Source organism: Ornithorhynchus anatinus, chromosome X5 (assembly GCF_004115215.2).
Source record: "Ornithorhynchus anatinus isolate Pmale09 chromosome X5, mOrnAna1.pri.v4, whole genome shotgun sequence".
NCBI classification, from domain to species: domain Eukaryota; kingdom Metazoa; phylum Chordata; class Mammalia; order Monotremata; family Ornithorhynchidae; genus Ornithorhynchus; species Ornithorhynchus anatinus.
The window spans coordinates 32,111,394-32,124,562 of NC_041753.1; the positions used below are offsets into that span (position 1 = coordinate 32,111,394).

Below are 13,169 nucleotides of genomic sequence, written 5' to 3' on the forward strand. Positions count from 1 at the left end.
GCATCAATGCAGGAAAGGACATCTTTTCTGGCTCACGGCATAAGGTGGAGTCTCAATCAAACTGTGATGGGGTGCAGCCCTGCTTCCTGAAGACTGCCCCAGCAGCCCCGAGTGGGTGGAACTGACCCTAAAAGTAGTCAGGAGGCCTATTCAATAAGAGTGCATTCTGGGAACCTCTGTCCAGAGAGGGTAACAGGCATGTGGCTCCAAAGAAGCGTTCTGGGGCAAGAGCGACTTTAATGAAACTTCTTGAGAGAAGGTTTGATTGGAAATCAAGACATGACATTTCACTGTTCCTTCTTTAGCATTCTTCTTGTTTTCCCTTCAGTACAATTCTACAGAGCAAATCTGAAGGCTAAAGAAATCCCTGTTCTTTTCCAATTTCCCATTGGGTTTCACTCATTGTCAACAGCAGCTCTTTGGATTTTCTTTTGTTGGCCGGTGCTCCCGCCTGCTTATTCCTACTGCACTGCCAGCAACCCACTGAGATTACTAAAATAATAATTCTTAACGAAGGCTTAATTCAATCACCTGCTACATTGAGCCTGCTAAATTACCAGAAGCCAAAATTCAGTCATTAAGAGTCAGGCAGGAAATGAAGGGTCCTTTGCACAAGGGATGCTGGATCAACGGAAGTATCTCTGAACGTTCCTACACACTGCTCTATCGGCAAGGATGATCGTACAAGCCCAGGATCCTGAAATAGATATGGGATAGGTGAGCATCCAGGCAGGAACCCCCACAGACATGTTCCTGATCTCTAGCCACCATCGCCTTCCCCGCCTCCCGCTGGGCCTAATCCTACAGACAGGAGTTGGCTAGGACCAAAAAGGATCCAAAGAGACCATTTTACTGGTGGCAGTGATGACATCCTCTACTCACTCAGCCCCACCTGGAACGGACAAACACTAAGTCTGTTAAATGGAGACAATATCCCAGTCAGCAATCTCTGCGAACCATAACTCCCAGAACCGCTGGGTACAGTGGGGGGTCCACAGTGTTTAGTGTTTTCTGACTAAATCCATAGCAGGCTTAGAGCTATTTAAGAGCCACCACAGCTGGACCCATAGCCACTTCCACCACCAGTCCCTGGGACAGAGAGAAACACTTGGCAACCTGAATGGATCTGTCTGCAGGATATTTTGGCCTTCCTGTCAGCTAAAAGCCCAAACTTAACCTGGCGCTACTGGTTAACCGTTATGAACTATTATGAGCTGTTTAACTGAACTGTACCTCCACCCTCCAATCCACCACTGCAGTTGCTTAGATGATTAATGTTCTCCTTGTCTTCGAGTTCCTGTAGCCCTGGCATGTTCAGCCCCAGGCTCAGAGAGCTCCAAGCCAATATTTTTCCTTCTCAATTACCTTCCTTCTTCTCCTCCAGCCTAGCCCACCTCAGCTATGTTTAGCAGAACAATGACCAATTCCAATTTTGCAAGAGGTACTGGACCCTGGACAGAAGAAACACATTAGGTGAGCCTTCACTGGAACTTTCTGGCTTTTGCATGCTCTGCCAAGGGATTGACTAAGACAGCTTGTGCTGAGCCCTCTCTCAACACTTGTCAATCACCCTTGCACAGATGGTCTTCCAATACTCCTGAGGTTCATTTCTCTAGGCTTTAATGTATTTCTTCAGTCAAGCCAATCTCTGACAGGCTTGAAATCATTTTCAAAAGACAACTGCGATTCTAACCCAAGTACCTGTCTGGCCTCCCAGACAAAGTTTTGGACTAGAAATCCTAAATCTGCAGAGGGCTAATCTTGCCTCAGTTTCCCCAGAGATAAAATGGAGTAAAGATAGATGTCTTTCCTACACCCCGGAGGTGGCTTCAAGACTAATTAGATGACAACACCTGGAAAGCACGAAGGGCTCCAGCCAAGGGCCTTTACTGATACAAACCCCATGTGTGCGGTGTGCAGACCTACTATTTAACTGGTTAACTGAAAAAGCCCCATCTCCAGGGCCCAGAGCCTGATGACCATAGACCTTCCCCACAGTATGAGGCGATTAGAGGTTAATCTATGAAAGGAGCAGACTCAGACTCAAAGGGACATGCCTGCCATTGTTCAGTACACTATTCAGCACCAGGCAAATGAGCAGTAAGGATCCCTGGCCTACAGAATACTTATTAACATTCCCGTTGGGCTGTTTCTGTGGACTTCCCCGAGTTAGTGCAGCCCCTATTGTGGGTCAGCCATAGATGGTGGCTACGACAACCATGATTTTGTCTGCGTGGCCCAATCCCCTCAGATATTGCAGTGGTGCCTAATGATAGGTATTCCCTGTGCAGATTCAACCAAAACCCCAATCCAGCTGCCCTGGGCAGCTGTAGCCAGAGCCCAATCCTGCATCTACTATATAAAGCAGAGTAGTGAATCTGGGTGGGCATAGAAGACACTCTTTAAGGACAGTCAAAATCTCATACTCTTAAATAAATCTCCCAGATTGTAAATTCCTTGAGGGCAGGAACCACACCACATACCTGTCTATACCTAGGGCCTAATCTACTGCCTAGTACAGTGCTCTGAAGGCGCTCAGTCAATACTGTTGATACTGATACCCTGTCCCCAAGACACTCATCATTATTTCAATAAATATTTCTTGTTCAATAAATAAATCTTGTTCCACTTTTAATTGCCTCTGTCTGACAGGGAGAAGTTGAACCCCTTTCCTTGCCCCCTAAGGCCCCTCTTTATCAGGTTATGATAGCCCACCCATAATACTAGAAAAATGAGAGCCCATGCATAATACTAAAAGATTAAACAGGTATGGTAAAACATGTAGTCGCATTCTTGGAATACATTGTGTAATATGAAACCATGTTAAATGAATCTCCGAGTCAATGGGAATTAGGGTGTTAGGTTCCTGAGGACTCCAATTTTTCATAGTAAAAAGAAAAAAGAAAAAAAGTGAGTTCAATTATCCCTATGTGTAAGATCACATTCTTGGGATATGTGGCCCCAGAAACTATTGTTGGTTCCATAAAGGAGGGGAACCATTCCTGCATAGGCCAAAAGGGAGCAATCAGGATGAGGGTTCCCCCTTGTTGGATCAGTTTGGCAAGAACCTGTGAGACAATGGAGAATGGGGGAAGAATACGTAGAGGCGATGTTGTTCTAAGAGATGTTGAAGGTATTTGGTAGTCTTTTCGACTGGTTTGACAGCTAGAAACAGAGAATTAATGCCGCTTCCTCCTCTTCCATGGGTGTCTGCCTTGACTTTTGCATCCCTGGTAGGAAGGCGCCTGATAGCCAGGCACTGCCACATTTTCAGAGTCTCTTTGTACAATGGTCTGGAACAGGTGCCTCCTTCCTAAGGCATGGAGATTTTGATTATCCATCTGGACCATGATGTATTGAGCTCAGAGGCACTCTTGGTCAGACCTTGAAGGCCGACTGAACCCTCTTTCATCTCCAGAATGGTGATGAGGCAATTTGTCTCCAAGATGATCAGGTGCTCTGAAATCTTTCTTCTTTGTGGTTGGGGGTGTTGCTTACACACCTGTACTGAGTGCCATTTGGTATAGGACAGGGTCAGCCTGAATTTCTTTCCAGACCCGAGGTTCCAGATGGACATCCGCCATTATAGGAATCGGCAACCAGCCCACTGAAACTGATCATTTTTGATTGGGCTGAAGGCTAATTGAGATTTCTGCCTTTGGAGATTTGAGAGTGCTATGAGATCCAGGGTCACTGCGATCCACCCTAGCAGTTGCCAAAATGTCAGTTCTGAGCTTCTCCAAAAGGACAAGATAGAGTGGTTTCATGCCCTAGATGTCCTTGGCACTGTTGTTCAGATGGGGCATGTTGAGCTGGGCTTCAATGGAAGTCATTGCTTACTTCAGTATGAGCTGAGATTTGGAGAGATTTAGTTTGAAGCCCAGCTGTGTAAAGAGTATCATGGCTCTGTTTTAGTCCCTCTGAGCCGACTGTCCGGTTCGGCTTTTGATGAGCCATCGTCCAGGTGTGGGAATACATGGAGTCTCTCTTCTTCCTGAATCATGCTTCCGGAATAATCAAGCAATTGTTATACATACATAGGAGGGGCTCAGGTCAGCCTGAAGGGCAGGAAACTAAATTGGAAGTGGTGGTGATCCACATGGCTCTGTGATACTTGCGATAAGTGGGTGCGTGGGTATGTAAAGCTAGGCACCCTTGAGGTCCAGGGCATATAATCAGTCCCCTTAGTGTATGAAGGCGAAGACTCTCCACAAGAAAACCATCTTGAATATTTCTTCACCAGAAGACCAATCTCCCTGAAGACCGAGATGGATCTCATGCTTCCCGATTTTTCAGAGATGAGGCATTAGAGGGAGAAAAGCTCTTGTCCCTTTCTCTTCTATGGCTCTTTTCCCTAGCTGGACCATCACTTCAATTAAAGTCACCCCAACATCTCTCTTGAGGTGAAAGTCCTAGAGTTTCCTTGAGGTGAATCGCACAATATCTGTTATGAGATCAATAACCCAGAAGTCAGTTATATGTGATCATGTGTTCCATGGAACACTGCAGTCCTTTTCTACTGGTTGTTTTTAGGTGGGGCAATTGCGTGGTGGTCGGTGGGTGCTAGACATTCTTCTTTTGGCGACTAGTCCAGGTTGCGGGTTTGCTTCTAGCCCTGTAGCTTCTGGAATACTGACATCTATGGGGTTTGCTCTCTGGGTGTCATTTGCTGAGATCCCGATTGCAGTAGACCTCATTTTTCAACTTGGTGAGGGACCCTATTTGTTTGGGCACCTCTTGTGTTGGGGGTCACTGGAGTTGAGGTCAGAGCTGTCCTAATTTGCTTTTTTTCTTTGCAATTCTCCTTCCTGTCGACTGTCCTGGGGGATGGACCTCACGCACTCATCAACTCAGGGTTTCTCATCAAATACTGCGTCCCCATCGTCAGACTGGGTATTTACGGGAGGTCAGTTCGGCACAGTCAGGCCTCGAGTCTCATTGCGAGCGTCATGGCCAGTACATCATGGTGATCTTTCAGCCTCTGAAGCTGGGGTATGCTGGGGCTCAATCCATTATTCTTCATTAAATTTACTGGCGGATTAATTATTTTTTGCTTTGGTCCAGAGACTCCTCTGGAATTAGGCAAAGTAGGTGAGGTAGCAGCATGACAACTACAGCCGGGAAAAAACGCCCAAAAAAACAAAAACAAAAGGGTCTGGTGCTTTATACATGGGATTCCATATGTTTGTGAACTTGGGGGTTGGCTTTTCCTTTGTCCTGCACTGCAACCCTGGCAAAGCCATTGGCTTTTATGGGCCTCAGGAACTTCACTGAGTCCCTAAGTATCAACTACAGTTTTTTGTTGTCAATCGGAGAGGTTTGGGGCAGGGAAGCTCGCTGGAAACCCTCCATATAGGATTCCCTCAACTTGGAGAAGAACAGAGCCACCAGCTTGGAACTGGGTGGAGGTTAGTTGGGATCCTGCTCCTATTCTGGCGATCAAGGGCACACAGGCAGCCAGTTTTTGAAAGTACCCTCTTCCTCCATCTTCTCTCGGACCCCTGTGAAGCCGGACACTGTAATGTCGAGTCAAGTTCCTCATCCAATCGACAGGATGCCAAAGAGGTGGTTTCTTGTCCCTCCATTTCACCATTTGCTGAGAGGGATGAGTGGGATGAATCCCGGAGGGAGTCTCCATCCTAAGTCTTGTGGCGTGAGGACCTGGAAGAGGAGGTGGTTTCCCATGACTCGGTGTGGCTCCTGCCCCGCTTGGTGAGGGTGCGGTGGGATGGGGCTGGTTGACGTGGGGTGGCGGGGGCCTGATGCGGGACTACTGAGGCAATCAGTTTCTTGAGATGGTCCCTCAGTGGGTGGACCAGAGTTTGCGCCGAAGTGCCTGCGGGCGTGGGAACCGCTGAAGGCTTGGATGAGAAAGAGGCAGTGGGAGGGCTCAAGGGGACCGGGATGGGGCCAGCTGGTGCTGTGGTCGGCGCAGAGCAGCTTACCTCATCCGGGGTTCCCATGGGTGGCAGGGGTGCATCCGGCTCAAGCAGAGCAGTGCGATCCGTGCGACATTTGTACTGCTCCGTCTGGTCCATGGAAAGGCTCAATCCACAAAGCCGGCACTTTCAGACTGCAGACTTAGTAGTCGGAGCCATTGCACCTACAAGCAGGAGGAGGAAAGCCGCCAGAGGAGTGAGAAGCTGGCTTACGGTTCCTAGATGGGGCAGGCAGGTAGGCTGCTAGCTTTGACAGGAAAGGGGGGGGCGGGGGAGCTGTAGAGGGGGGTCCTCCCTTGGGGACCCTCCCCTCAGGGAATCCTATTCCCAGGGTTCATCCTCCAGTCCCCAAGGGAGGCATGTTTGTCCCCGAGAGCGCCCTCTCCCAGGCCTGCTTCAGAAGAAAGTGATTGTTAGAAAACCCATTTCTCCAGCAGGAAAAAAATGGGCTCTGCCTTTTTAAAGGCTGAGTTCCCAACTCTCCTTCAGCAGGAAAAGCAACCTATTCTTGAAGGAATTTTGGAAGGGGGAGAAAGAGGAAAAAGGAGGGGTTAGAGTGCTCTTTTGGGTCACATGCATGTCCTTCCACCAATCACGACTGAGAATGAAAGCACAAGCTGACTCCTGTCTTCCTCTTGGCAATACAAGATGGTGGCCACCGCTTTAACTGGGAAAATAGACCCAGCTGGAATCTGAGGGAACCCCTTCTGCCACCTGCAATCAAATCTGCCATGAGTAAATCTGCAAGAGGGTGCAGGAAACTCCCATGCCAGTGAGATGGGAGAGTGAGGAGCAGGTGTGCACCTTGCCAAGTAGTGAGGGGTGGAAGAGTGAAAAAGCAGAGGGTAAGAAAAGAAGGCAAGGGGAGAGGGAAGAGGGGTGGTGGTATGAGGAAGGAGGTTCCCCAGAGTAGGAGAATCTGGGACCCTTCCCACACCCCAAAAGTGGCCAGCAGCAGGAATGGGAAGGTTGTGGGGGGCCAGGGGACAGGGTGGGAGACGTCGCTACCCTCTGGGTAGCGACGTGCAACCAGTAGGCAGTCTGCACTGCCTTGGGAGGAGAGACTTGATTCCATGAAGAGGTCATCTTGCCCTCTCTAATCCTGGGCTCTCTACTGTATATGTAATGGGAATCCAGGCTGGACCTGGCACCTCAGCAGAGAGTCTGCTCAGCAGGGTGAGGGGAGGGTCAGAAAGGCCAGTGAATAAAGTGAATTGAGAAACCCTGACCCTAGCAGACCAGAGGGCAGAATCTGGGGACTGTCTGGGAAAAACAGTAGGCTCCCATACTGGAAGCCCCCTTCTCCAACCTCCCTGAATGCACAGGGGTGGAAGGCGGAAGAGTCAGGGCTACAAGGCACCCCGCAGACTGGCTTCTAGGGTGTGGGTGCCCTGTTTGCTAGAGGGAAAAGGGGAGGGGGCAATCATGTCCCCCTACCCTGTCCCGAGCCAAAGGTATGGACTTACCTGGCAGTAGACACTCCTCCTTAAGTTCCACCTGAGAGGCTTCAGATCGCAGTGTGATCCTTCCAGCGGAGAAAGGAAATCTGGAGAGGGAGGGGCAACCCTGAGCCGGTACCATAGGGGGCAGGAGGTAGGGGGAGGCCAGGCAGGGCCAGCCCCTGAAGCTTTTCACAGAAGTTCCAATTCTCTCTGGCATCCTGAAGGAGCCTATCTAATTGATGAGTTGGTGAGACCTACACCCACCTTTGAGAAAAACATGGTTATGGAAAAATACCAAACTCCTCTGCAAAATACCAAGTATGCTCTTGTTAAACCAGAATACTGCCTGGATCACAATGAATAAGTACTAATAAGTAAGTCTCCAAATCCACCTAATGCACCCAGTAGGACAAAAACTACATGACATCATATGCTATTCGTTTCTAGCCAAGTCAGGGGAAAGGATTCTACCTTTTCATCTAAATACCAAGGCCAAAAATGCATGGGTAGAGAAATCTCCAGCCGGAACAGAAAGGGCATCATCTGAAAATACTTCTGGAAGAGTTCATTTGAGGCCAGGCTTACCCAGAGCCCAAGTGGAAGGAAGAGTCATCCAGAAACCCAGTAAATTTGGAGAGTGGAGACAGTCGGACAGGAACATTCATCTGCCACCCACCCCCCTACCATCCTTGGACAGTATTCCTTGACCAGATTCTCCAGATCATCGCTCAGCAAATTGTTTCCCTGGGGCCAGGCAGCTCCTGGGCACTGGATTTTTAAGGTTAGGAGCTGGTTAAAAGTACCCCATGTCCCTGTCCACTGAGGACAGAGTTAAGTCATCTGGCCAACAAGAAATTCCAAGCAACCACACCAAAGAAGTTAACATCCTTATTTTTTTTAGATAGTGACCAGGTACACAAAAAAACCTCCAAGTGCTACCCAGTCATGCAGAAGTGAACATTGTGATTGTACCTTTGTGTATCCACACTGCCTGTGGGAAATACCCAGATGTTTCCCTAAATCCTCAACTCATCTGACGTTATACAAAAACTTCTCATAGAAAAGCGGAGTTCAAATTTCAATATTTTTCACCTCTATCAAACTTGTTGAAGAAAACTCAAGCTTTATTGAAGAAATGTGAGTGGATGCAGGCAAATGAACAGTGGAAAATGCCCTCCGCCAGGTAACTCTAATGGGTAGGCAGCTTGGCCTAGAGGAAAGAGCTCAGATCTGGGAGGCAAAATATTTGGTTCTAGCTCTGCCACTGGATGGCTGTGTGGAATCTGGAGTGAGTCATTTAACCCCTCCCTGCCATAGTTTCCCTACTTATATGATGGGGAGGAAAATGGATGAAGGGAATCTCCTGTTGTAAATGAGGGGTGAGCCTCAGCCCCATAACGAAGGCTTTGGGACCAAGAAACTGAGTGACGGAATTGATTACAATGCTAGTGGTTTGTCCAGCGCCATTCCCCCTCTCTCTTTCCTGCCAGTTATGCTCCCACTGGGCCAACAGGTGCAACAAATGAGTAGGCGGACAGGAGGGCAGCACACTGCAGACTGCACATGAGGATTTTACAAACAAAACCCATTTATGGCCAAAAGTGACCTCAACACAGTCCCCATGTTCTACCACAGCACCACAGACCAGCAGCTGAGTTACCAGGATAGACCCCTCGATAGTTGCTGCAGTCTTGCCACCTACATTTTCCAGCTTTCCAGATACCTATTGAACCTGCCCACCACACACGATGCTATAGGTAGCTCTTTGGTCAAAAAACTTCACCACTGACAGCATACCTCCACCAGTTATTCCTTACTTCTGTTTCACTCCCCCTCCAACTGTGGTGAGGCCTAGGGTGCATTTTGAAGGGGAATGGGAATAAGATGCCTGTCTCTCATAGGGATGATGTGAAGATAAAAAGAATATAACTAATGTGAAAATACTTTGGAAAAATAAAAATACTCTATAAATTCAGGGTATTTTTATTATTGATGTTAATAATACTAATAATGATAACCAACTATCACTCAGCAAAATTCTTTTTTTAAAATTTCAAAATTCAGTTCTTTTAGATTACTAGCTAACAAATGAGATAACTAAATCCAAACATCAGCTTCTTCATATCAATGTATGGATGAATTCCAGAGGAGCAACATCTTGCAGGCTATTACTCAGACTAGAGCTACCTGCAAAATGTTAACTTCCACATCTGTTTCTCTTCTCCTGGGAAAGTGTGGTTACATCAAATGAAGGATGTCCTCCAGAAAGACACTCAATTTGTTCCCAGGACCCTGCATTCTCCTTGTCATAAAACAGTAACCATGATTGCCTGTCACATTGGCATTGACCCTCCTTGTTATTGCCCAAGGGGAAACATGGCCCCTCACAATTTATGCACTTCTGCAATCCCCATTATGAAATTTTCTAAATAATCTGATATTCATTGTCACATTCAATAAGATGGTTCTAATGAACCAGATAAAAACTCTTCTCAAAAAACTAGTTTGGCTAGCAAATAAACATCTCTGGCCATTTGAGCAAGGGTTAGGAATGTTCATCCCTTAATAGTGAACATTTCTGCTACTGCTGCTCTAGGACTAACGATCTCTCTCTCTCTCTCTCTCTGTATATGTGTGTGTGTGTGTGTGTGTGTGTGTGTGTGTAAGGTGACCACTCAGCCTGGTTTAGTAGAGGGACAGTCTCAGATTTGGGGGTTGTACTGGTTGCTGCATATACACAAGTGTCCCAAAATCCAATTCAGAGCAAGTGTTTTTGGGATGTGTAGTCCCAGAATAAATGCCTAAACTTTGGAGCATGCACATTGGTTCCTAAATTCTCCAAGCCAGAATAAGGAACTCCAAGTTTGTGTCATGAACTACATCTTCCAGGAGTACTTGGGGGGCTCAAGCTTCTCATCATACTCTGCTCTCATCATTGCTCATTTGAGCAGTTTGTGGGGAAGAAGAATCCTATTCTGCTTGAACTGTTCTGGTTGGTTTACTAATAGGAAATCTGATTTTTCAAAATACTAAACCAATAAAATTAGACATCCCCACAAACTAGAAGCAGGTTCAATGAACTTATATTTCCATACCCACACACTTATTTCAATCAAAACAAACATCCTAATAAGCAGTAATGTGTGCCCCCAAATGTTTTTTTTAAAAAATGAAATACTGTGGATATTCTTTCCAACATCTGTGAATAATCTGTGTTAATACCTGGTTGGACTCTACACTTGCCTTGAAGGGAGGAAACTGGAATAGAATACCCACATATCCAATGTAGTAAGAGTTACTATTTTTTCCTATTGCAGCCTGATCAGTATTACCCACTTGCTTTTTTAGTTGTTTTTTTTGTTTGTTTACTTTCCAGAGGAAACCTACACCAGTCCCATAGACTTTTCCCCCTTAAAATGACTTTGTTCCCTGGACATTCAGAACCCCATATACTAGGAATATGACACACAGGAGAAGGAGAGTGACTTAATGGACCTTTCCTTTAATGAGGAGTCCTACTTAAATGCATGAAACTAGAAAACAATACTCTGGGATTTCCAAACTCCCCATCTGCAAATCACAAAGAGTTTTAACAGGCCCGAATTTAAATTTCCAGCATCTTAAAAGTCCCCACACAAAGACTCCTCCAATACACAAAACCTGGTTGTGAAACTAGTATTATTAAATTCTCAAAGCAAAACATAAACATTATGCGAGGCCAAAGACGCTCATTAACCAAATCTAAAGGTCAAAGTTTAAGACCTTTTCACGTTATCACAAAAGCTGTTCCTGGGACTCCTGTACAGATGAAGAAATCTTGTGACTTCAGAGTGATTTGGGTTTTCTTCAATTCACCCCTCGTTTTCTTTAAATGTGTTGTCTTTTTATTTTTCACAAAGGGTAGAAATAAACAGTCTAAATGAGTTGAATTTTTGATTGGACCAAGATCTCTTCAACAGCTTGCTTCAGAATGGAAATCAAATGCCTCTCTTGCCAATGCAGACTGCATATCATACACTAGCACGTGCATGCACGCGCACACACACACACACACAACTCACTCAAGACCCCCAGCTTTTAACGAGAGACGTCGAGGTCATAAGTTTAGTTTATTCAGCAAGAATAACTCTATTAACAGCTACTGCTCTTTCATGCAGGCACAGAAAACACCCTCACATTCCAAACTCTGGTTAATGCAGGCTACTAAAGAGCAGGTTGGAGAGGCAACGGGCTGCCTTTTCTGCTGGCATACTTTTTTTAAAACAGAATTCATAGTGAGCTCTAAAATCAATCTAAGAAGATCAATCTGACTTATGAATCTGTTGAAGACACACAAAGAGAGAAAGATGGATGGGTGAGAGCATATAAAAGCAAGTAAATCTGACTCTCTATATTGATTTTTCAGAGGACAGTGTAGAGTACTTTGGTAAGGTCTTATATATCACGGTGAAAGACCCGATGCAATGTGCGTAGATCTGGGGAGTGCCAGAATTTATCATCAGCCCACGCAGGGTGGAATTCTTTCATTACAGATTTTTCTAAATAATCCAGCTGCCAACGGGAAGGAAGCAGGGAAGCCCAAACCCAACAGCCCACAATGTTACCTTGGCACACAGTTACCTGTACCTTTCGGATGCTCTCGCAGCTCGGACGAAACAATGATCTTCATCAACATTTCTTGCGTTTGTGGATGATACCTTTTACAGGGCACTAATTCCCTTCTCAACCATGTGTACCAGCCCCGGCTTCCCTGGGCCTCTGATTTACCTGGACCGTTCTCGGTTCAGTAAGCAGGAATATACTGAGTTGCATTTGCCCTGTTTCAGGTTGCTTTGTGGGTGTTCTGCTTTGGGATATGTTCCAAGGTTCCCAGAGATTACCTGCTGCCTGTGGTAACACTCCCCTATGTGCCACAACTATTCCGTGTATTTTCTTCCACAACATTAGAACCCATTTAATTGTCTCTCTGTACTACCCAAGCAGTTTAGATAACTGAAGTTCCACTAAAACTTCTGGAAAGTCACGCTGCAAGAGCAAAAAGTTAAACGAGACTCTGAGCAGCCAGGCAGACCAGGGTGAGGGAACAGGGATCCATTCTAACCACTTCTGCTGTCCTTTCCCTTTTCCTATGATTTTTTTGGTACTCTTCCAGTCTGGCCTTCCTTATTGATGCCAGACAGGGACCCTTCGTTTGCCCTTTGCCACAATGTCTCTTCTGGGTCCTACTCAGTCTCTCCCCTCAGTCACTGCTCATAGCCTCATAATTGTCTCAAGAAAGAAGATGGGAGCCATCATGAACAAGCTTGCCCTAACCAACCCCCCTCCCCAACCTCTCCCCCCCACCTCCCCCCCCCCAATCATTTCTGCTGGAAAACCAGAGCAATGGTTCCAATTCCCAAACCAAGAATTAAATCAAATGGTGGCCTTGTTTAACATTGACTGGGAATATAGGTGTCAACCCGGTAACACCTTCTCACGCATGGAGGTTAAGGTTCTAATGTCTCCTTCTGAAGAGGGGGACCTTCCGCCGCCCCCACCCACCAAAGAAGCCCTGTCCCCACCCTCATTCTAATTCAACCATCAGAGACTATTTCCATCCAGATGGTTCGGGTACTCCAAATCAACCTGTAATGTAGAAACTACCCCCTGCGAGAAACCAGCCCCGGAGGCCCACTGCTCTTGGAATGTACAAACCACAGAAACAGCTGAGCTTCACTGAACCCACCGTATTCCACCACAAAACCAACTTCTTTATGTAGAAATATCAAAACATCAAGTGAAGCAGCGG

The 13,169-nt window shown here is 46.5% G+C and overlaps 1 protein-coding gene across 8 annotated transcripts in view; it reads right to left on the reverse strand.

Moving 5' to 3' along the window:
* The window catches only part of ZNF608 (zinc finger protein 608), a 150,057-nt gene that overhangs the window by 90,284 nt on the left and 46,604 nt on the right, over positions 1-13,169 (reverse strand). The gene's annotated exons all lie outside the window — the stretch shown is intronic.